At 37.5% G+C, this 26,327-nt stretch overlaps 1 protein-coding gene and 1 long non-coding RNA gene across 2 annotated transcripts in view; one reads left to right on the top strand and one right to left on the bottom strand.

Annotated features, from left to right (window-relative positions):
• The window catches only part of LOC137404148 (centrobin-like), a 577,594-nt gene that overhangs the window by 372,014 nt on the left and 179,253 nt on the right, over positions 1–26,327 (top strand). The window lies entirely within an intron of this gene.
• Positions 20,953–21,780, bottom strand: LOC137404630 (uncharacterized). The gene is made up of 3 exons (XR_010979720.1): positions 21,750–21,780; positions 21,409–21,536; positions 20,953–21,273 (listed from the first exon to the last, which is right to left on the bottom strand). It is a non-coding gene; the product is annotated as an uncharacterized lncRNA (long non-coding RNA).

The raw sequence follows: 26,327 nt of genomic DNA, 5'->3' as shown, positions 1-26,327 counted from the left end.
TTACCAAGTTTACTCTGACTGCCATTTCTATAAAATTCTCTGTAATTCTCTGAACGCCACTGTAACAGTGTATTTCTATAAAATATTTATTGTTCAAGTCTAATCTGTCCCTTTGGTTGACTACAGTCTCCAATATGACAGCTGACACCAAAAAGGTTTTGCTATTATACGTTTTTTTTTACATTCAGGAGTTATGTACTCTTCAATGTTCAAATAATCTGATTGTTCAGCCTCATTAACCAACGTATGGAATAGAACAATGGTGCAACAATATCTACTATATATTAGGGATATTAGATTATCTACCACATAGACCTGCACATGTCTGTAAATTGGGAGTTACACTCTCCATATACATATCGCCCTAATGATTGGTAAATGATCAATGAGCAACTCTAATAAGAGCATTTGTCACATTCATCAACCATGAATCTTTTACAACAAGCATTTCATTATCATAGCATTTAAGCATTACCTATTTACAGATATTTCATGTCATTGCTAGTATTTATTTTTAAAGATATGTTTACTTATTCACCATCCACAAGACTCACTTATCTCAGCTCATCATGTACCCTGATCATCACAACTACATAAAGCTACCGTATTTCTTGTGTAGCCTTCCTGTGACAATGTGTGCTGTTCCCTTCCCAGTTACTCGCTTATTCTGGCAGTTCTAGTGTCGTGCCAGATAGGTTAGTGGTTGGTTCCAGTTTCAGCATCCCGTTATTTCCGTTAGAGAAGACTTAGTACGCGTCATGTCCAATAGAAAACAAGAGTGGGAAATGTTCTGACTCTTCCAGATTTTACGGCCTTAAAGATTCTTCCTATTTTTAATTTTCACTTGGTGTATTAAAGTATATTACTAAAAAACTTCTTACTGATTGCCATGGCGCTCTATTTATCTACCCTTTTTACAGTGGGGGTCAATTGGAGGCGGCATTCAAATAGAGGCAGGGATTGTATTTTTTTGAATGGCTCGTCAGAATTTGCGAAAGATAAATTTAGCCCTATTACGGGCAAAGCGAAACAATTATTAAGACTATTAAACATAATCGTATCGTTTACATTAATAACAATTTTTTTATTGTTATTAGCAATTAATTATCAATAGAATTATGTTGGCCTTTTTTCTACTGATCACTTGATATTATGGGTTCATAAAGGTCAAAGAAAGTCAAAGTGACAGTCAAATAGAGTTGGTATTCGAATTTAGGTAGCGTTCAGAGGTTTTATGGTATATCAGATTTGAATTGTTATAGGGAGAGTGTTACTTTAGGATATCAACATACTTTTATGTATTGCTAGTCAAAGCATCTAGAGATGCTTTGACTAATGCTTAACATAATGATACCTCACTAATTTTTATCTCCTTTTTAATATTTTCTGGTTCATCAATAGACATAGAGCCATACCTCAACATACCAGCTTCATGAGTTCTGGAACTTAGCTCCCATTTCAATTCTTATATCTCAAGACAATTTTCCTTATGTAATTAATAAATAGGAATTAATTTGTAGAAGTAGAAGGAACAAGTTTATCACTTTCACTCACAGCTAGCTTTCTTTATCATTTTTATCCGAGGAGAAATAATGAGTGATGCTGTTCTCGTAAGCATTGAAACTGTCTCGTATGCTAGTATCTCTAATTTATCTCATATCTCAAGCCATGTATTGGCTCAGAATTCATCTCGTGTTTCAAATTTCTTACCAGTTGGAACGCTCTTTCGTCGAGGCATACAGCGTTTCTTTGGTTCATTTTACAAAGGAAAAGAGAGGATGTTCACATAAGATTAATATTGTTATCTAAGAATATATTCGTACTATAATATATTACTAAATAGATTACTAAAAATTCTGTCACCACTCGCAGGTTTCACTGCCGATTTTTTAACCTAGTTTATCAAGGAATGTTAGATAACCTAATTTCTGTGGTGATTGTCACAACGTGAAGAGGTGAGGGTCAGCAATATAGTAGCTCTGTGAGATTTTGAAGTTTTGCTTACAAGCTATATTATGTGACAGACAATCTGGTGAATGCCAGCTGGTAACATTGGTTGAGTGCTCTCTTCATTTCCATTCACTGATTTAAAATAGCTCAATTTGGGTGGTCTCTTCTTGTGTGGCAATAGTTAAAAACTGTCAGTTTGAGTTCAACAATAGAGGATAGTAGGTGGGCCTTGAGTGTGATACAGAGGGCTGGAGTTCAACTCTATGGTGAGACTCTCAGTAAGACAATAGTAACAAGTAATAATAGTACTTATCATAGTAATAATAGTATTTTATGTACTTTTTAGCTATCAACTATAACTAGTAATTTATTATTAATACTTTGTTTATAGCTCTGTTTCTCTTGTTTTCTAAACATATAGAGAAGTGGTATCACATGTTTTAGTTCCGTCCTGCATCAAACCTGTATTATTTATTAAAGAATTTATGTGTTTATATGGAATTTTTTATCTAAGGCGCATCATGGCGAGTAACAATCATGCTAAATCTTCCAGGACAGTTCCATCTTCTTTTACAATTTCAGGTCGACGGAATAAAAAGTTTGATATCATCAAGAATTTTATTACTCTTCGATAACTATCTGAGGATTAGATACAACCAACTAAAGGTTGACAATGTACACTCACTATACATGGGGATTATTCTGTACTTTGCTCGAATAAAACTATGTCATCTGCGGAGGAACTTTAACTGAATGACAGAGAGAGTTGACTTGGAGGGTATGTCAGAGGATATTTGGTTTATAATTTAGAATTGTTTACTACTAAAATTACTGTGAAACCTCTATTTGAATGGCATTGCATTCCATTTATTAACCCTTTTCCTATAGTGGCGGTCAAATAGATGGTGGTGTTGTATTTTACAAATAGCTCCGTGAATTTTTGAAGAAAAGTTTGACCCTTTTACAGGCGAAGCCAATGTCTTAACCCTTAATGTTATTAACCCTTTTGAAAGTAATAAATCTGATAACTTGTTGAGGATCTCTAAACAACAAACATGGGAAGCTGAGTAATATCTCTACCAGTTGATATCTATTGCTTGTGATTAACCCGTGATGATACGTATAGCATGTGATTCTGTTGTCTTGCAATTTGTTAGTGCTATATTTAACATTGGCTCATAAGGGTTCATTGCATTCATCGATATGTTTGCTACAGTTTGCAGTCAAAACTGACAATTACATGCAATAGAAGATGAGTTATGAGGGTTGATCCATTGCAAGCTGTGTTAGGATAACCGCAAGGATGCTATTTTAAGTAATATGCTATAAATCTGGAACTTTACAAGCTTTACAGTAATAATTTATCAAGATGTTACAAATGTATACATTCACGAACAAGTAACACAAACAAACCAACTTACTACCTGCAGAAACAAAAATTAAGATTTTTGAAACTGAATATTTGCTCATTAGCTTTGCCAATTGCGTTCTGATTGTTGCATCCGATAGAACAAACCTCTTCTGGCTATTCAATACTTCCATAATGTTTTCTGAACTCAACTCTTCTTCTGCGCCGCTGAACTAAATGATATTAGCTATCAAACAATTTTTTGAGCAGAGCAAAACACCTACGTGTTGCATTTCCCACAAATTATAAACCTATAGCGGCATCGCTAAGCACAACTTTTAGACTAAAACTAGTCGCTCACATACCATCGTAAACATAAACCATCGTAATATAAGTATTTTTACATACATCAAAGTATCAGACCGTGTCAAACAAAGGAATTACTATTAGTCTGATATTAGTTAATAATTATTTCAAAGATAATTATAATTATTTGTTATTAATAGAACTGAGTCATTATTAGTACAATTTTGAGAATACTTTTCTACTGTTCACTTACTATTATGGGTTTTTAAAGTTAAAAGAATGTCAAAGTGATGTTCAAATGGAGGTAGCGTTCATTTAAAGGTTTTACGGTAAGTTAAAATAAATTGAAAAGAATTTTTCTACTGCTTTTTGATTGCAGCTGCTAGTACCAAACTTTGTCTTTGGAAAAGTTGTAATAATGCTTGAATAGTGTTCACTTACTGCTAGCTTGCCTTGTCACATGATAAACTGACCAAAAATAAAATATATAATTTTATTCATTTAAGCCGGAGTACCTTATCACAGCTATGGCCACACTTCGCAATGGGCACACAAATCCTTATTTTAAGCAAAATTTGGTGCGTCTTTGAAAAGTGTAACAAGTTTTTAAGCATCCTTGACCTCAATGCTGCTTATTATCTCCCCTTAAACTAAGTGTTTGGTATTTGGGAATTTATCTGAAAAGCACTTGCCTTAATTACTCTAGGACACTTATATTTCGCTAGTATTTAGTTTAGTGAGTAGCATACAGATTAAAGTTTTGCTGCAACTTAATTTTGCAGCACTGATGAGTGCGAAAATATAATGATGTGAAAATAAATGCAGTGGAACAAACATAATTATATTCCTTAGGTTTGGTTTGCCAGTAAAAAAAAATTTTCATTTTGGGACTAGTTTATAATTGTGAAGCGCAGGTAGAATTGTATGGCCGAGATCGATAATGCAATGTGATCGCTTGCTGCCATTTGTTTCTTGGACTACTGTAGAATGGAATTTAATCACGCTGAAAATCTTAACGTTTTTGTCGCAATTTAGCTTTGTTGTTATATTAACGTATTTTAATTTTAACGATCAGCGGTGTTATGTATAGATATTAACTTTAACAGTTTCTTCAAACAATCAACTGCTTCTAATAACTGCTGAACATCTGTATTACAGTAAATACAAGTTGTATACAAATACATACATGATACAGCTGCTAGTAATACTACAGCTACAGATACTAACACAGTGTGTAGTTATTATGACTTCTTCTCTTCTTTTTCATTAGTATTACTTATCAGAGCTAACTCTTTCTCTATTGCCTCATCTTCTGAATCATTACAAGTTATTGAAGAGGTGTCAGTGGTAAATCCAAACCTTTCCAGAGCCATGCTGCTTTTGTAGTACTGCGAGTGTCAGTGTGTCTTATTTTCTTTCAACACGCGGTGCTCACTGCATTGAATGATGTACCCATCAAACGATAACGCTAAGAATGCGTGTGCATTGACATCAAATTCCTATCATGATAAATCATTCTTAATGAGAAAATAATTATAATTAATTGCAAGATAATAACGTAATAAATTTGGACAGTCAAATTATTTTGTTGGTTTATATTTTAATGATGCTATAGTGGTCGTTAAAAACGTTTAAATAAATGTCGTTTTAAAATTCGACTCTACAGTATCAATGAACAAAGTTATTTAGTTTCGCTTTTTCGCTCGTTTATTATGATAGTTTAGTTTCGCACATGAAAGTTTTGCGAGAGGATGACACCGCGAAAACGCGAAAGTTAGATGAGGCGAATACATAAGTTTCCTAGGGTAGTAGACCTTGACTAGCACCTGCCACTAGCTATATTAATATGTGTGACATTGGCTAGCAAGTGTCTATAAGTTATACATTATCGTTGCTAGCTCTGTGTGAGTGGCTGATATGCTGGGATATTTAACATACATGTACTTACTCGAGTCTTTAAATATTTTCATTAACTGTTTACTGTTTGTGATTGATTATTACTAAAATGTAATATAAAACATTGTACTCAGTACTTACATGTTAATCAAAAATGGATATTTATCTTGAGTTCTATTCAATTGTAGCAACACGGATTGTATAAAGGGGTATTTTATAAAAAATTGCTATTTGACACATCACTGCTTGTGGTCACAATGTGAATATTTATAGTGCCCGAGGCTATTCTGCCACAAGTAATAGTAAAGTAATGGTTTTTATTTTATTATATGAAATTAGGCTGATAAACTTCACTTTAAATACTAGGCAGAAAATGAAACTAACCAACTGCAAGACTGTAGAACCAGCCAATCATGAAGCTGCAGTAACAACTAGCTTCTGTTCCTTTATTCAATATCTGATAAATTCATCATGAATCACTGTTTGAATAACTCTTATTCAGCTCAGCCAATCAGGAGACAGATAACATTATTATAACCAGCTACAAGCTATAAAGAAGCCTGTAGTAGTCAGAGCAGGTGACAAACGGAATAGCAACAGGTAAGTATAACTTATATATTATATTAGCATCTGTTGATATTGTACTTACTGGGAATAATAGAGTAGATGAGGAGAGACACTGAGTCAGTGTGATTATAATATAACTCTGACCTCCTGAGACTATCACTCTCTACCCTAAGGAGACTCATAGAGTCTGTCATGTAGTGAGGTTAAGTTAAGGTCAGGAGGCTCTGGTCTCTTTCCTCAGTCATAATCAGACCAGCAAATACTTCCTACTGCAGATATTTCATGTTTCTCAGCTCTGCCAGAGTCTGACATCCCTGGGCCTACCTTTAATACTTTGTAAATATCCAGGGTTCAGCTGCAGCCACTCTCTTATTGTTGGCAGCTTTCCAACTCTGCAGTTGAGTCACATTTTGTACTCATTTCTCTATCATATTTTACTGTATGCAGCAGCTAATAGAGTACAGTACATATGTTACAGGTAAACATGGAAGGATTGTTGAAGAGTTACGTGAGAGAGAGAAAGATGGAGATTAGTGCTTTGAGGGCAGCCTTAGAGTCAGTCCAACCTGCTGAGCTGCTGAGGCTACTGGTTACTATCAAGCATGACTCATACTCAGCTGTTATGATAGCTGCAGCAGAAGCCCACACAGAAGTCTGTCGTCTGCTTCTCTCACCAATCAGAAGAACAGCAGACGAGTTGCTCTGGGTGAAGCAGAAGGTTGGATGGACAGCACTACACATTGCTGTACGGTGGGGAGACAACAGTGAGTGTGTAGAGTTGCTGATAGACACAGTGAGTGATGAGAGGAAGTACAAGTTTGTAGCTGAGAAGACTGACAAGGGTAACACAGCTATAGCACTGGCTGCAGCGAATGGAAGGAGCAAGTGTATAGAGTCCCTCCTCTACAACTTCTCCTCACTACAGAGAGACTCCCTATTAAACATACAGAATAACAACCTCGACACTCCACTACACTATGCAGCATACAGGGGAGAGACAACTGCTCTGAAGGTCATGTTAGGATCCGTGTCTCTAGTGACTGTCTCTTCACTCCTCAACATAAAGAATAGAGACAAAAGGACTCCATTGGAGGAGGCTGAGTATTGGGGAAAGGAGGAATCATCAGAGCTGTTAAAGAGATGGCAGCTGAAGTCAGTATTAGAAGGTAGGATTGTTATACAGTGTGATACCAGCTACTCACTTGAACTGTTCTACTGCTAAACTCTTCAGTCTCAGCAACTTTCTACTGAAAATCTAAACTAAATGCTAGTAATTCATTCATTGTATACATGTACTGTTGAACCCTGGGACATGCCCTGGATAATTACATCTCTAATTTCCTGTAAACTCACTGAGTCTTGCATAGACAGAGTGCTGCTTGTCTCCAGCCTCCAGCTGAACAGTTTATAGTCTGAGTATTTAAATTAATATTAATATTCAAAACTAGTAGGATTGAAGTGATGTTAGCAGCTCTTAAAATATCAACTCCTTGTGTCAGACTCAGTAGCTTGACTCTCGTGTTCCACACTATTCTGTCTGTTAATATTTCTGTATTTTGAAATGTCTGAGATGTGAAGAATTTAACTCAATAGTAATAATACTATGATTATTGTATGTAGTGGTAGACTAGTGAGTCATTCCTTCAAGCTGAGGTTAGAGGTTAAACATTACACTCCTTTTTATGAATAGCTAATCATCTATGCAGCAGTTTTTGATGGAAAGTAGAAAGTATTACAACCATATTTTACACTGCTGTAGATTATCCACAGCATTTTAATTGTTCCTAACATAACATGACTCTATCCTTTATCATGTTTAGTAGTAAACTGAATGACAGACTAAAGTAGCAGCTTTTTGCTTTAATATTCAGACTTTAAATCTATAACAATACTAATCTTTGATATAAAGATTAAAATTAGATTAGCTATTTCTTATTTTACAAACTCTAAGACAATGTCTGGTTCCATTTTCTAAGGCAGATCCTAACAGGAACAGCTACTATGGTGCTGAGTTATGTTAGAATTTCATTATTGGTGCTGCTTAGAGAATTCCTTACTAAACATCATCAAAGTTAATTTTACTAAATGCGTGTAACCTTAATTTTAATTCTAATAAGACTGGTAGATGTGAAATGAGCTTTTTTATCTTATAAGCTTTTATTCAAGCCACATTTATACGCATCAGATACTGTCTCTTGTTTGGCTTGGTAGGCAACAACTCAACACTTTTACAGCTATTTTTCGGTATACCAAACTCTTGTTGATCAGATGATTGTTTAGCGACCCGCCTGCAGGAAGGCAAATGCATGTATGCAGTAAGTTTCACTTCTCAAGAAGCTGGAGCAAATAGGTAGTCTTTGGTTTGCTGAGCGGCTCCATCGCTACTAATATTGCAACTCTCGTCTCTTAAAGCAAGCAGGAAGCTTAGCAACCTGCCAGCCTCTCTGCTTGCCAGTGTGCTTGCTTACCAGCCACACCTGCTGGCACCTGCTATTTCTGTATCTACATTGCTGTGTCCACCGCTTGCTTGACTTGACCGAGCTTGCCTGCCAGTCAGTTTGCCTGCCAGCTTAGCTGAGTCAGTTGAGTTGACAGTGACTGCTCGCTTTTGCCTCGTAGTAAACAATGGTTATATGTTCAGGTCACTAAATAGACAAATTGATTGTCCTATCTGCAAGAAAGCCTGCTCACTTTCACTGAGCCGACAAATGATCACAGATATGCTGCCAAGTTCACAATGATCACGCGCTTTACTTCCAAATCGATCACGATTGCGTGTTTTTTGTGCTGAGTGTTTGACTTGATTGCACTAATATGGAGTTTGTCTGTCAACCGGCCCCGCCCTTGTCAGCCAGCCTGCATAAATATCTGCCGGCCATATAGCCGGGCTGATCAAGACAATTCTGTATGCTTGCAGCTCGAGTCTGAATTTCGCTGAGCATATCTACCAGGCCGGCCTGCCTCTGCTAGTAGGCTACTGCCTCTGTGCCTGCCTTCCTCTACACCCATTTGCCTCTACAACCCTCTGCTTATACATCCCTCTGTCTCTACACCCTTCATGTGTCTCTATGGCTCTATGTAATATTCACAGGTTCTTTTTTATTATATTGAAGCATTGGATGACGCTAGACAACAGATAAAAACACTGCAAGAAAAAAGTGACCAGAAACTTACCGCTCTACAGATAGAAAGTGACCTGAAACTTTCCACTCTACAGAGAGAAACTGAGCAGCAGGCAGGAGGTAACTTCCTATGTAAATGTCTCACTAGTCCATTGTTAGTATAGTACTGAGGAAGAGAAGTCAACGGTGATAGACTAGTGAGCCATTCCTTAGAGTTGGTGTCTAGATATGAAACATTACACTTTTTTACTGTCAGACAATCCGTAGTTCCTCTTCTATGGCAGGTGCATTAGGAACAGTTAGCGCGATGTTGAATTTTAGCTGAATTTCTTATTTGCTGGTGCTGGTTAGAGGAATTCTTACAAAATAACATCAAAATTTATTTTTACCAGGTTCATTCAACCTCTCTTCCATTAACAACTGAAGATGTAAAATCATGTGTTTTTTTACTCATACCACATATCAGATATTGTGGTATGTTTGGCTTGGCTGGCAATAACTACAAAGTTTTATAACTCTTTAAAAAGTTTCATTTTTCTTGAGCAATCGCGAATGGCTTCTGGCTTATTTTCCTGGCTAATCAGCCAGGAAAATAAGCTTACTTTCAAATTAGAGCGAGTGTATTGAAACTTCGTCAAGCGACCAGCCTGCCGGAATGCATAGGTGTGCATGTTCGCAAAAGTTTTGCCTTGCAAGAAGCTCGATCAAATTTGCAGCGTTTAGCTCGCTGAGCAGTCCAACTATTATTAGTAGTACTCGGGCCTCGGCTCCTACGAAAAGCACCTAACATCCTGTTTGCCCCACCTGCTTGGAAGTCAGCCAGCCAACCTGTCGCAAGCTTGCGAGAGTCCATGAAGCTCATGCGTTTTTGATTCTAAGTAAAGGCCGATTGCGCAATTTCACTGCTGAGTACACAACTCTATCGCACTCCACATAATCTGCCAGCCTACTTGTGTGCAAGATTGCCAGCCTCTACGCTACTATATACAATGTACATAGAGTATATTTATAGAACGGCTTAAAGCCGTGGTCACACGGGCACCGAACCGAACTAAATGACGCAAAACGACATCGTTTTCAGCTCTAAAAAGTTCGGCTGAGGACATTTCTGGCCGAAACGAACTATTTCGGTACTGCTCGAAATTTCGTGCCGAACCCTTGCTCTTATTGGCTGGTTAAAATTCTAGAATTCTAGCGAGCACGCTTCACATTTCTTCTTACGTGCGTGTGAGTAAAGTTAAAAAAGAAATGGGACGATACTTTTATTTCGTTAAATAAACAACATGAAGCAATTTACGACAAGGTTCACCCGGACTTGTGATTGGGTTGCATAAATGTAAGATGTTGCACTTAAGTTTTGCATAAATGTAAGGGAATGGTTGTGATTTTCTTTTGTGTAGAATATAAGTAATGTGTCATTTTCATCCTGATGAACTATCGTTGACTGATTTATTTATGTAAAACCACAGTACTATGATAAAGACTGTTTTTGTTTGTTATGTACTCAGCATAGGAAAAGATTCATATGTTAATAAAAAAATATAATTATGTTGATGAGAAGGGTTAGCAAAATATTTGTATCGAGTGATTTATTTTGAGCAGCCGAACGATCTTCTGATAAATCTGCTGTGTAATTATAATTTATAATTGTTCCTCAAAGTTTTTTTGTTTACAATAGAAATATTAAACTCAAATACATAACAACTATTAATGAAACCGTGTCCTGTCTCTATACGTATGGTATCTAGAAAGCGAAGTTACTTCGGTGGTCGCGTGACATGTGCCACAAACCGAACCAGCCTCCGAACCAATCCTACGTCGGTTCGGTGCTCGTGTGACCACGCCTTTAGACTGAGCTCGGCTATCCACACCTGCCAGGCCAGCTTGTTTCTGTCTCTAGGCACTTGCCTTTGCCTCTAGGCACTTGCCTATGTGACCCACTCACTGCCTCTGTGCTTCTACATAGTCCCTGCTTCTACACACCTCAGTCTCTGCGCTATCATTTACATTCCTGCCTTTATGCCCAGTCATTCAGTTCCTTCTGTAATTAACAATGCATATGAAAGCCTTGTTAACATGTAAATGTGCTGAGGTACATCTACTCACCAATGTATTCAGTATCTTCCGTCATTGTCAAATGTGAGCAATGAAAGTGTTGAATATCTTTCGGCAAGTTTTTTCCACTCTGCTGCAGCTTTGGATGACGCTAGACAACGAATTACAACCCTGCAAATAGAAAGCGACCAGAAAGTATCAGTTCTACAGAGACAAACTCAGCAGCAGGCAGAAGGTAACTTTCTATGTTATTATTTCACTAGTCTATTGTTAGTACATTACTGAGGAAGAGAAGTCAGTTTCTTTTGTAATTGGCTATGCATGTCAGCGTTGGCAGATCTATTTACATCCAAGCACAAATATAAGCAGTAACAGTGTGGCACATGTAACAAATGGTTTTTCACGCTCACTTTTATAGCATTGGTTGAGGCTAGACAGCAAGTAACAACGCTACAGGAGGACAGCGAGAGAATGTCGTCATTATTACGGAAAGAGGCTAGACAGCGGAGAGCAGGTACTTTTATTTTGTATAAGCCCTATAAGACTATTTACTCTCCACCTCATATCTTGAGTATCTAGTATCATTCAATGCTAGTAACCTATAAATTACCTACTAGTATATATTTTACTAGCTGTGGTATTGCCCTGATGGTTTGATTCTATAAGGCTGTGGTTGATCAATCCTGACTCACTCCTGGTAACTTTATGTGGATAGGTTGATGCTGCTTGAGTTATATAGTATGTGAGAATTTCCTGCATAAGTTCATGGTGTTAAATCAAAATGGTGGCAGTTTGACTTTTAGAATGTTTTAGCAGATTGATAAAGGTTTGTCATTGATATATCCCTGCTCATCAGTAAAAGTAACCCTTGTTTATATATCAATTATGATGACGAATGTCTGTTTATTCAGATTTGGCTGCTACTCAGCGGAGGATGGAACAATTCGCTGCGTACCTACAAACTCCAGGTGATACAAATTTAACAGGCGATCAATGTCATCACCCGGATAGTTAATAGTGTGGCAGCCGAGACTGACAATCTACCCAGACAGACACTAAAGATGCCGAGTGACCTACGTTTTAGCCCAACTAGCCAATGAGCAATGACAAGAGAACTGACCAGCCAGCCCTCAAACCAGAGGGCAGGCTTATAGTAAATAAGGACACGGCGCAGGCCCCACTAGACGCGCATTGTCAAAGTGATCACATGATGTTGTTCTTTATATTGTAATACATCCTGCTTGTATTTTATTATTCTTGATTAAATATACTTATTCATTCAACCTTGTCTCTTCATCCATATGCAATGCACAGTTAGACTTTCTTTAACTACCGCAATATATAACTAAATCTCTTCTTTTAAAATTCATAACTTTGCTATTTGAAGCAGCAATATAGTCACGTTGATGAACATGAAAACTTGTGGGTTATTTCATGCAAGAGTCCACCAGATTAAAATTTACTGTTTGTATAATATACAAAGAGCTGACGGCTGTCTCGCCTCCATTATTTGAGTTTACAGGTGCTCCTTTCTGTCGCCATGATCTGGTGGAATTATTGACACAAATGGTAGAGATAAAATATATAATTCGCTGGATCTCTTGGCAACAGCCGGCATTATGGGTGTTGCAATGCTCGGATAAGACAGTCATTGACGTGGATTGTATACATAAGGAGTCTAAATGTCGACAGTTTTATTTATTAAGTGATAAGACATCAGGGGGCGTTGTAGTTAGCATGTGATCTAGTTTATCAGAGCTCTGATGCCAGTCATGACTAGTCCACCTGTCTGGTTCACACACTTCAGTCACCTGTTATGGTTGTCACTTTGTATAACACCAGATGAGGAATAAACATTCCTATAACAAGCTTCCTAAAAAGGGAAAATAATCCAACTAACATTTGAGCTCTTAGCTAAGCAATTCAAGCTGATTGGTACAGAAAAATTGAATTCACAAACTGGAACTGGTTTGTTATGAATATTGTTCCAACATATTGTGCATCAGGTAAAACGCATTCGCTCAGCAGGATGTTTACGCCTGATGCACCTTAATAGACTAAATTACCTTCCGTAATAAATATAATGATATTCGCTAGCACAGTGTCATATATTCTGTCAATAAAGGTGTTTAAACAATGTATAACACAGATCAAAGGTTAGCATAGATGATTGAGATATCTAGCAAATACATACAAGTTGTCTTCTTGCTACAGACTTGTTCTACATTGGTTTGGGAGTTACGACCTCGTGTTTAGATAGAAAATTGTGAAGTAGTAACATTGTGACAGAATACCTGTGGTAAATACAAATGGTAAATGATAAGTGAAATATAATGAATGTACTCAAAGAATAAGTAAAAATACATCACATCTACCACAATGTACTCTGCTGTAGTCTAACATTTCTTTACATGCTTTCACACTAGCAAAAGTTGACTTGATAAAAAAAAATTGATATATTATTTAAAATTCAGGGAACTGGTTAAAAGTTTACACATACTATTAAAAGCCAATAGAGAACAGAGAGAGACCAGGTGAAGTAGGGCATCACAATGTACATAACCTATACATATACAACACAGTAACCTATTACCAAATACAATGTTTATCAACAAAGACTCCGAGGGAAGTTTATTTAACTATGGTAGCACTTCATGGCAGGATCTTCAGAGGGTAACACTGTTGCTAAGGGAAGACAACTTACGTGGCAAAATAAATCTGATATGAAAATACTAATAACAAAAGGGTTAATCATGAAAATAGACCAACAAGGAAAAATAATAAAAATGAAATAAAGCTAGAGGAGCCAAGTAAGGGCTCTGATAAAAAAGGTACGGTAGATGCTCCTATAAGAGGAGTTCCAGACAACTTAAAGAATTTATGTGAAGTTTTTGTGTTGTACTACATAAAAAAATTTTATAATTCAAAGAGTCAAGCGGATGTGTTTTCAATTTCAACTTAAATGTTAACATATATTTTCGCATTTGCTAGAAAAAGGATGACATGTGTGAAGCGTTACATCTATTATATTTACAACTTCCAAGACATTCTAGTTCATCGTGATAGATCGTCAGATTTATCGACAAAAATGGTAATAAGTACCTGCAGAATTGTTTATAAATACTGAATATCGATAGAATGGTGCAGGTGTTACAGTGTCGGTCAAACAATCTGAATGTCACAAGTTGAAATATCGTCAAAAGTTATCTGTTATCCCAACCTTGACCCTTGCATACAGATAGACGACAAACAGACAGTACATCTTATAATATTATAAATATTTTGTTGTTTCGGTTTATTGGACACATAAAATATTTGTTATTAGTTTTACTTTGCAGAATAGACTTTGTTGTTACGAGAAAATAGACAATTCATTGCGAATGAATATCGACGATGTGCATTTCCCATGAACTTTTTATAAAATTACGGCAGCCTTGGTTCATAAAACCAGTAAGATTTAGCGGTTAAAAAAAAAAGTTGTCTATGCAAACTAATAATAGAGCAGTTATGGTGCAGCTTACCAATTAGAAGAGTTAAGTATAGTTTTTCCTTTTTCTTTGGCCAAAAGGTGAGTTTGAAAGGCTATTGTAGTAGATTAGCCAATTTACCTGTATTTCACATCCTTATAAATCCCCACATTGTAAACTTTCCTGGAACATATTATTTAAGTCGTAGAAGCGCTTACTGTACTCTGAAGTATTACTACTGTGTTAAACAAAGAACTATTATTAGCCTGAGGCGATTAATCCAATCCATTACAATTCTCCATCACCAGAGACCCGGCCCACTCATGAAGATCTGGTGAAGATGTTGAGAAGGCCAAAGGAAGCACACACAATTCAGTGAAATGAGCAGATGGCCATCTGACAAGGGCACCAAAAAGAGCCTCCCCTATTTGCACCGGAAGACTGAATCTGGCTTCTGAATAAAAGAAAAAAATGAGGGGACCATCCCAAATTTAAAGCAAAGTTTGTAGGGCCTTTCCCAGTAAAAAATTATTTGGTCAAACCATACTTGCGTAGTATAACGGCGGGGCCAGTCTTTGGTGCAGAATGAAAGCAGGCAAAAACCATTCCATGTTTGTCCGGAGAAGCTTTGACAGACACAAGCCACCATAGAGCCAAGAAAATGCCCCAACTTGCAAGGGATGCAGGCTCGGAGCCTAGAGGAAAAAGCAGAGCTTGAGATGGAAAAGCAAAGATCAAAGGCTTACACTTCCCTTGCATTTAGTAAATAACTGGAAGGCCAACTGCAAGAGATCCGAAGGAGCCAGGAACTTGAGAAATGACTGTAACAAGAAAAAATTCTAGGAGAGCCAGCTGAGCCCGTGAGTCCGGCACCATTCAAGCTTCCTGGTCGCTAGCAAAAAACACCTTGAGTGAGTAAGTACAACTCCCGGCCGCGAAATTTTTTTCCCAAACAGTTTCACCTATGACAGTAAAATCTTGGTTTTTGATTGGTTCCCATCTGGTTCAAATCGCATGAACTGCGCTCTGCTCATGCATTGAAGATATTGTAGGCATGATAATATGTAGATATGTAGATAGGTACACCTGTTTGAGAAAAAAAGTTACTCCCCGGCCAGCTAGAAACGCTTGGCCACCTGAATGTTAAGGAAAGTTGGAGAGGTCAGCCATGGTGAGAGCCATTGAAGAACACAACAAGCACAGCGCCGCCGGAGCCCAAGTGAGGGGGAAGGCTGATGACACGGATGACATAACACCTTTTGATTTTAAAAGATAAAAAACTGTATTTTGTCTGGTCTGGGTAGCACACAGCGGCACTAAAACAGCAACAAACCTAATTAATGTCACAAAATGATGAGGATATTAATACTTTTGGCCATGATTACATTTGGTAGGATTACTGGTACAGAGAAACCTCGGTTTTGAACATAATCCGTTTCAGAAGGTTGTTCAAAAACTGAGTTGTTTGAGATCCGAAACAACTTTTCCCTTTAAAATAAATGCATGTAAATTTTAATCCGTTCCGAGTCAAGAAAACCACTTCGGTAAAGTATTTTTAACGTTTCACACCATAGAATGTACACTGCATACTATAGATAAAAACCAGCAGATATAGACCGTGTTTAATTTTAATAAAATATTTATTATCATGATGAAAAAAGAAAACAAAAAGCCAACAAACAGTACGAATGTTTTGCTCTTAAAACGTTGAAAACCTTAAAGGTTAAGATACAATAACAAACATTGCAGAAAGTGATAAGGAAACGGCAAAAAATGAAACCGATCAGTTACATCAAAAATTGCGTAAAAAAGAAAAAAATAAATAAACAGCAATGACCCATTTATTTTACATGTTTGAAAGAGAATAGCAAAACATTTTAGTGTAACTCGACTGTCTCTCTTGAGGAAATGTCTTCGGTAGAAGAAGCATCCTTCAAGGTGGCTCCTTTCATTCTGAAAATAATTTGTCAAACGAAACCGAGGCTATTGAGGCTATGTCAACGAGTGCACCATTAGTTATAAGTCACAAGATATTCTCATACCCAGTTATATAGAGTCTGGTTCTTTTTCAATCTAAATAAAACTTGAAGGTTTTCTCATGAGAAATTCCTTCAGATTAAAATTGACCATTTTGTGAAATACATAGACCTGACTGCTGTCAGCTATCCATTACTTGGGTTAACAGCTGCTCTTTCCTGTTGCCAAGATAAAGTAGAATTGTTGACGCAAATGGTAGAGATAAAATATATTATTCTCAGGATCTCTTGGCAACAGCCGGCATTATGGATGTTGCAATGCTCTGATAAGACAGTTATTGACGTGGATTGTATACATAAGGAGTCTAAATGTCGAGAGTTTTGTTTATTAAATGATAAGATATCAGGGGGCGTTGTAGTTGTAGTTAGCATGTAATCTAGTTTATCAGAGCTCTGATGCCAGTCATGACTAGTGCACCTGCCTGGTTCACCCACTTCAGCTACATGTCATGGTTGTCAATTTGTATAATACCAGATGAGGAACAAGCATTCCTATAGCAAATATATTAAAACATAAATTATATTACCTTCAGTCATAGAAGGGAGAAAAAACAATCTGCCATTTTGGCTTTGTAATTTTGAAGCATTTGCTTCAAGCTGTTTGTTACAAAAAGAATGAATTCCCAAACTGGAATTGGTTTGTTATGAATATAATTCCAAACCATATTGTGCAACAGGTAAAGTGCACTCGCTCAACACGTTGTTTACGCATGATGCACCTTAATAAACTCAATTACCTTCAGTCATAGAACGATATTTGCTAAAATTGTGTCATTTATCTGTTAATAAGCACAGCAAACAATGTATAAAACATCACAAAGGTTAGCATAAATGATTGACATATCTAGTCAGTAGATACAAGTTGTCCTCCCTTGATAGGCTTGTTTTACAATGGTTTGGAGTTACGACCTCGTGTTTGATATTGTAAGAATTGAGAAGTGATAACATTTTGACAGAAGACCTATGGTAAATACAAATGGTAAATGAAAAGAGAAATACAATGAATGTATATACATAATAAGTAAAAATTCATCACATCTACCGCAATGGACTCTGTAGTAGTCTAACATTGGTTTACATGCTTACACACTAGCAAAAGTTGACTTGAGAAAAAAAAATTGATATTTTATTATTGAAAGGGCTGGAGGAAGCACCCACGGCCCGACAAGAGGAGCAGAAGGCCATCTGACAAAAGGACCAAAAGAAACCTCCCCCTATATGCACCGGGAGACCGAGTCTAAATTCTAAATAAAACAAGGAGAGGAGACAACCCCAAATTGCAGGCAAAATAAAATCCCTACTGATTATTTTCTGTGTAGAAGAGCGTATTGTACTTTGAAGTATCATGACAGTGTTAAACAAGGAACTACTATTAGTCTGAGACAGTAATTCTAATCCAGTACAATCCTCCACCACCAAAGACCCAGACCCCTCATGAAGATGTGGTTAAGATGTTGAGATTGCCTTACCAGGATCTCTCATCTTGGAGAACCCCTTTTGAAAGCAACAGGGGTGCCTAAAAAAGAACAGGACCTGGATAACACAAAAAGACTAGGGAGGACCCAGTTGTGTTCGATTTAGGGCAAGACCTGAGCGATGGGTTCTCAAAAGTGAAAGAGAAACTTCCTGTTCTGAAAGCAAAAGAAAAACTATTGTAGGAAAAGGTCACCCGAAAAGTGCCTGTCCTAACTTGACTGGTCACACTAAGATAATCACACTGTTTTACTAGAAGAGAACACGCCAGAAGCACAAAAACAGGTCAAAAAAGGGGCCCTAGCACAAAAAGCAGAACTAAAGCGGTATGTGTGCCTAAAAGCAAGTAACTACAGCAGACATGGGCAGAGTGAGCTAGCTGAAATAGCTACGTCCAAACACACTAAAAATATAGAGGCCAGGAGGAGGGTATCACACGTTGAGCTTGCCAGCACAACTAAGATGCTCGACTAGGATGCTCCTAAAACTCAGTTGGTTACGAACGACCCTAGCACCCAAAAACAAGAGGGACAATCCGAGGACAAGGTGCACAAGAAACAGTTACTACCCGGCATATTTACTCACTTGGACAGCTGGCGCACTTCAGAGCCGAAGCAGGAATTTACTCCGGGAAAATTATTCTCTACCATGAGTCCCGAAACAGCTACGGACAAGAAGTTGTAATAGCCCCTATTCTATCTCACAAAAAAAATTTCCCATAGACAGGTCTTTGCCAGTTTGACACAAGTTGGCGCGGTACTTACCAGAATCAATAGTAACAGGTGGTAATGAACCAGGAGCAACTTTGAAGGTAGTTGCACCAGATCATTACACGTACTCGAGTTGGATAGCTAATTTTTATCAACATAATTGCCAGACAAGACAACACACTTTTTGCCATATTTGTACTAGTTTTTTATTCCTTCAGCATAAAATTTTGTAAATTGCCTTTGTAATCATTTGCTCACAGAAGCTATAACCTCATTGTGAATTATCATTATTTTGGTAGAAATGAGGCCACAAATTGCAAGCCTATTTTCTTGTTATTCATGTCTCTTTTCACTTGGTAAAAACTGGCACAGCAAACTGTAGCGGATCCAGCGCATAGAACAACACATTGAAACTGGCAAAACAACTGAAACATGGACAGTGCACTGAAATAGCACACTGAAACAGCAAATTAAAACTGGGGAGACAAAATGAAACTAACAAGATAAACTGAAATTACGATGTAAAAAACGATGAGGTGTTTTATTCAATTAATATTTTGATGGCCTTTTATGGTTATTTAGGATGATGGAAAGAAAGTGGGATAACTCCAAAAGCATCCTGATCTCTCATACTGGGGAATTTCTAGTTACGTGGTGAGCCTGTGTTGATATTTTGGCGTCCACAAGGTAGCTATGTTTCTAGCTGTTTCGGCGTTACTAAAATGTATGTTACTGTTGCAGCAACATCTATGTACTATATTCTGTCAATTCCTTATTGTTATGGTAGTCCACATTACCTGTTAAATGAGCGAAACATGCTATATTCAGACTGACAATGGTTGCAGGTACTCTATAGCTGCCTTAGTTTCAGCAAGAGACTTTCAATTGCTAACAATCCTACAGAGGTGAATTTAGAGCTCTGCCAGAGACAAGAGAACATGCTTGGGTGGTCTTTACATCGACCTAGCTCTCTCTATGTCAGAGAAAAGGCAGCGTTAATAAATTAGAGTAAGGTCACAAGTACAGGAATTCCTTTCACTGTATACTAAACAAGCCTCAAGCTATTACCTTCAGTCAGCTTAATGGATCGTGTAAAAACTACCTGAAGGATTTTTAGCAATCAGGAACTAACTTTTAAAGGTTGACTTGCAACAAAATTCAAATTAGTGATTTAGTATCAAAAGATTGACCATGTCTTACTCTGCTGCGTTGAAAGTGGCAAATATGCTGAAATGTGATTACAAGCTCTTGAAAGCTACAAAATGAACAGTTATCGCAGCAATCACAAAAACGCTGTAGGTTGGAATCCATTTCAAATGGGGCGTAACTGAACATGATGGCTTCTGTTTACACTTTCATGCAAACTCGTTCGTTGAAATATTTTCACAAATACACTTCACGCATTTAATAAAACCATGTTTGTTGTCCTTACCCGTCTTTTTCGCCATCATCATAATCGAAAAAATCTTAAAACCTACTGTAAAAAATCTAATTTTTCTACCTTAACTCGAAGGAGTGCATATCATTCTCTGATGAACATGAGAGGCCTGTTGGTCCCCTGCGATACTAAAAATTGCTGCAGAAACTGTTCGCGCGCTATTTGACAGAAAGTATAGGTCACATGATCAGATTACGACTAGATGATTAGACCAGACTGAAAAAATACTGTAAAGTAGTGAGCATTTATATTTGATACGGGCTTTTAGTTAGAACCTCAAGTACTTGTCATAAACTAGTGCTACGAGAGTTTTATATTGAGCCTTTTATTGGCCTTTAATTTCATGTGATAACATCACATGTCAAAACAATAACCAAAATGTAGCAGTACGACAGACAAATAAAGAGATTTCAAACTACGGCGTTTTCGTAATGGCTGCAATTAACTGTTCGTTTTCAAGCTTTTAAGAGTTTGTGATCGCATTTCGACACATTTTGCATCTACAACACAGCAGAGTAAGACATTGTGAACCTTTTGATACCAAATAACTGTAATGTGAATTTTGTTGCAAGTAAACCTCTGAGTGGTATTTCATTATCTTACATTAAAAACGATTACATAACAGCCATACATATACCTTAAAATAGAACTAGTCAAGCTGTATTATCAATATTCATTCTACATAATTGTTACACAGCAGGTAAAATGGAAAGCGAAAGGTCTGTTACAGGAGCAGACAAATCCATAAGTTATCTAAAGAGGAAGCTGTTATCGCTGACATAGTAGGCCCCTTGAACATGTTTGACTGAGCTGAAGAATGCTGTGCCTGCCAGGTTGATGAATCGAACTTTCTTAGATTTTATTCTGTGTTCATAGTTGGCCAGGTACTCCCCGTTGACGTATATCTGTAACATGATTTAACGTAGATATTTGTGTTTCCAAGGCTATAACAGCGGATATAACCAATTATGCCTTTTTACATACATTTAAGACACTATCAACCCACCAATTCACATATTAAAACTTGATTCTACTCTCACCTCATAACCATCATCTCCCACATTGAACTGAACATAGAACTGTCTGCCAGGGTAAAAGGCCTCTGGGAGAGGATAAATCTCCTCATCTCCCCAATCTCCATTCTTCAGAGTGTTGAGTACAATTTCACCTGCAGAGAGCTTTGCATTATTAGGACACGAACATGCAGCAAGCTGCGCCTCCTAAAGAAGGTGATAGAACCCTGTATGTCAGGCCACACCTAATGGTAACTGGACCCTGTATATCAGGCCACACCTCCTGATGGTGATAGAACCCTGTATATCAGGCCACACCTCCTGAAGGTGATAGGACCATCTAAATGTATGCAAGACGACACTTTTACCTTGGTCCCATCTTGGATTAAAGTGCAGAGGATACATCAGGGCCACACCTCCAAATAGCGATTGAACCCTGTATATCAGGCTATTACTTTTTGCTATCACGAATCATTGTTTCACACATTTTTATCGTTTCATCTGGCTATAAAATTTGCTTAAAATTTTCTTTGGCATTTTTAACTAGTAAATTAGCTTCATGATTAGAATTTATGTTCGTTTCTCACTTGTAGAAAGGGTTGAACATCGATTGATCAATGCTCATTTTCAACTCTCAGAAACAAAGCTTCAAATTGTTGGCTTTGCGTCTTTATTTTTTTGTTAAACATTTATTCATTTTGTAAATTACACTCGCAATTTATCTAACTCTCAAATTGAAAGCTTTCAGTAGATATGCAATAGAACGACGTAGATATAAATGACATTTGTTTTATTGTTACAGGATGTTCATGTGGTTCGCCAGGGAGCAGTTGTGTCAGTCTGGAAACTGCCATACATGGGAAAGAGAGACACGAATGTGTGCTGCACGAAACATAATATGTTGTTTGAGTTTGCAGCAGTAGATTAATTTGTCCTATTATATGAGATGAAACTAGGTGAATGGCCACAACTTGGATGGATGGTTTAATAAAAACTATATGCTGCAGCGAAAATTGCAGTTGGTTTCGCCATATATTCAAACGTAATTTTTTCAAAGATGGCGGCATGCTTATTTTGTTTAGTAGCTAGTCTCCAGTGTGAGTAGTAACTGAGAACTTAGCTGATACAAAGGCCATGATGAAATAAGTTAACTCAACGACCTAATTACCGTAGATCGGCAGAATCGAAGTCGGTACTCAGATGTTTACACAGCATTTAGAGAACACTAATATGACAAGTTTCTAATTTCCCTTATTTGAGGCATTTGAGACATTCATAATAATGTATCTGTAGCTAGATTTAAAATTTTATTCTAGCCAACATGAGCAAATGCAAAATAAAATTTAAGACAATAGAGCCGCTAGTAGGAGCCAATAGTAGGACTAGACTTTTATCGCAATAGCCAATGTGAATATGAGAGATAGAGACAGGTTGTATCACTGGTTACATCATTTTGGGCAAGTCCGGGCATGTTTTTTAGCCTGAGCGTTCTTAGTGTGATCAACCTTTTTCGATTTTAATCTTCAAATATCTTGACAATGACATTGCCTAACACAACAAACAACATATCAACTGATAGACAAAAAAATGCTTTCCTTTAAATGTCAACTCAAATTTGACGCAACCACATCTTTAAGTCACACCTAATGGCGATTGTACCTTGTATATCAGGCCGCACCTCCTAATGGTGATAAGAACCCTGTATATCAGGTCACAACTTTTAATTGTGATAGAATCAGGCATATCAGGCAACACCTCCTAATAGCGATTGAACCCTGTATATCAGGCCACACCTCCTGAAGGTGATAGGACCATCTACATGTATGCAAGACGACACTTTTACCTTGGTCCCATCTTGGATTAAAGTGCAAAGGAATGTCTGTGTGTTTCTCTTCCTTATCAGAACTTGACGACGACTCGTCCGGAGTCTTACCTTGAAGGTTGATGCAAATTCTGAAAAAGGACAAACAGAGCTTTAACCAAATATCTAGTCTCAAAACACCTGTTTAGTCATCTGTTACCTTCTACAAGGTGTAGATGCTTGTAGGCACCCGTAAGCACATGTACAGTCTTGGCTAATGCTAGACGTCCATATGGCTAGACACTTTTTGTTGCCTATAGGCGGTCCAAAATATGTTAAGGTGATATTTGAATATTTACACAAAATGTCTTAAATTTCTTTGAAAAATTTTTGGCATTTTGGGCCAAGAAGATCCTTCAGGCAAAGTCTTGGCAGATTCATGTCTATGACAGAATTGTGACATAGGCAAGTATCTAATAGCATCTTAAACAAATGTACTTTTAGTCTTCAAAACATGAACAGCCACACCCATAACACCTTCTACTGGTTCACTTCGGATTATTACAATTACTATTGAATATCACATACATACACTAAAACAGTTCTCCAATTTGATTCATTTAGAGTTATCGTCTCATAAACTGTTAACCGCTGTTTAACCTTTATGTTTACCTTTCTGGATCATCCTTGACGGACCCTATGACTGTAACAATGTCTCCCGACTTCAGACCTGGCACTTTGCGATAGGAGTTGTCTTCCTACAGCAGGTTATCACACTGCATCACTACTTCAGTGAATATGAGTCAAATTTCCAGATCCAAACAAAGAGAGAAAAGTCTACTGATGGTTTACGGATAGAAACGATATGATCAGCACTTACCAAAGAGCCAAGGAATCTAACCTCCAGTACAGACACATCTCCATTGACTGTTAGATGATGAGCATCCTGAGCATCACATCGATGATTGTATGTCACATATGGCTCTCCATTCACGTACACCTGCAACAGTTGTCAATATATCAAGCACAGGACTAGCGAGTCATATATACCGGTAATAACTGTCAATAGACTGACATTTGAGTCATCATTAGCAAACACCAGCGACGGCTGTCAAGAAGCTAAATCTCTACAAAAATTGTCATCAACATGCATGACAGACATCACTAGATGCTACCAGATGGAAAGCTCAAAACAGAGAGTGTGAGAATTTTAAACGCATGACTATAATATCTTGTACATGTATTCTGTCATGGCTAGATGCAGGCTTATGTAGCTTTACATATGTTTACACAATTCTAGATTAACTACAAATGTTATGCATGACAAGCATATCCCCATCTGCTGCAACACAGTAGCTGCTACAAATGTCAATAAAGCCCAGCTTACCGAGTAATAGTCATCTTGCACCTGAATGCCGATCTTGTAGACTTTTCCAGCCTCAAATGGGAAGTCACCTTCTCTCTCCTCATCTCCGTACTCACCACCTAGTCTTGAATTCCTAACCGTCTCCCCTTCATAGAAACGTGGGTTGAAATGGAGTTGTCTTTTCTCATCAGAAGTGTCACACGCCAAGTTGATATCAAACCTTAAATATTAACAAACAATCTAAACAAACACTCAGACCGGAAGACCAAACACTTGCTTCTTATGGTCCAATCATTGATAGGATGTGTCGGTCAGTGAGCTGGGCTCATGTCCCAAGTCGGATATGTGAAATAGGTCAATAGAAGACACAGACATGTTTATAGAGGAGGTACGACTGGCTACTAGATGCAAGAGGGATATGACCCACCTTGGCTACTCTGCATTGGACATTGAAATCACCCCGTGGCAACAGTTAAGAAGTGTGGTAAGTAATTGGTTAGTCCCACATATACTGTTTCCGTGCTTCGAATTTGTTTGGAGCTGCTTCTACTCCGATTCATTGAAGCGGTAAAATCCAAATGCATTTAATTTCGTTTCTTGCTTATAAAAACGTTCACTGCTGATGAATCCAAATGGGTAACAATTGGTTAAGCTCTCCTTATTATAAGCGAAAATCTTTTAGCTCAAGCATATGGATCACTGCTATGAAAACATTCTACTGCTTCTCTTCTAACTACTGTTTTTGCTTGAGTTTTTACCTTTACATAACATTTACATGTCAAAGATAGCTTGTTCGTACGAGGATGATGAAATAATTATATTTTCTAGCACAACTGGTTAATTACGCAAGAATTGGAAAGTAACATGAAGACCTGAAAGTGAGTCTACTTTGATAAGTTTCACTTTGAGATATACATCACGGATCTTGGAATGATCTATAGTGCAACTCCGAATCATTGAAACAGTCGGGTGCAAGTTCGCCGGCGATGGGCAACTCCAAACTTATTTGAAGCAAAGAAGCACAGTGATTATGTGGACTGCAGACTATTACGGGAATAAAACTGCACCAACTTTCTCTCAGAATTCGTTGGTTTCATTCTCCTTTGGTTTTATTCATCTCCGTACTTTTTGAGATGTTAAAACCATGTTTACAATAAAAATAATCTCATTTCTGCCGTCACTCTGAAAATATGAACAATTATACTTATTTATATTTAAAAGCAAAAATACTAGATATTAGTTTAACTACTTGGAAATACTTAGTAGGTTTCTGTAGTATTTCGAGTAGGCCGCTGAGATAGAGATAGATATACAGCTGAGTTAGAGATGGATATACAGCTGAGCTAGAGATGGATATACAGCTGAGCTAGAGATGGATATACAGCTGAGCTAGAGATGGATATACAGCTGAGCTAGAGATGGATATACAGCTGAGCTAGAGATAGATATACAGCTGAGCTAGAAATGGATATACAGCTGAGATAGAGATGGATATACAGCTGAGCTAGTGATGGATATACAGCTGAGTTAGAGATGGATATACAGCTGAGCTAGATATGGATATACAGCTGAGATAGAGATAGATATACAGCTGAGCTAGAGATGGATATACAGCTGAGCTAGAGATGGATATACAGCTGAGCTAGAGATGAATATACAGCTGAGCTAGGGGTGGATATACAGCTGAGCTAGATATGGATATACAGCTGAGCTAAAGATGGATATACAGCTGAGCTAGAGATGGATATACAGCTGAGCTAGAGATGGATATACAGCTGA

Source organism: Watersipora subatra, chromosome 9, assembly GCF_963576615.1.
Source record: "Watersipora subatra chromosome 9, tzWatSuba1.1, whole genome shotgun sequence".
In the NCBI taxonomy this organism is placed as follows: domain Eukaryota; kingdom Metazoa; phylum Bryozoa; class Gymnolaemata; order Cheilostomatida; family Watersiporidae; genus Watersipora; species Watersipora subatra.
Note: the sequence above shows the minus strand (reverse complement) of the source record. Positions and strands in the feature narration are given on the sequence as shown.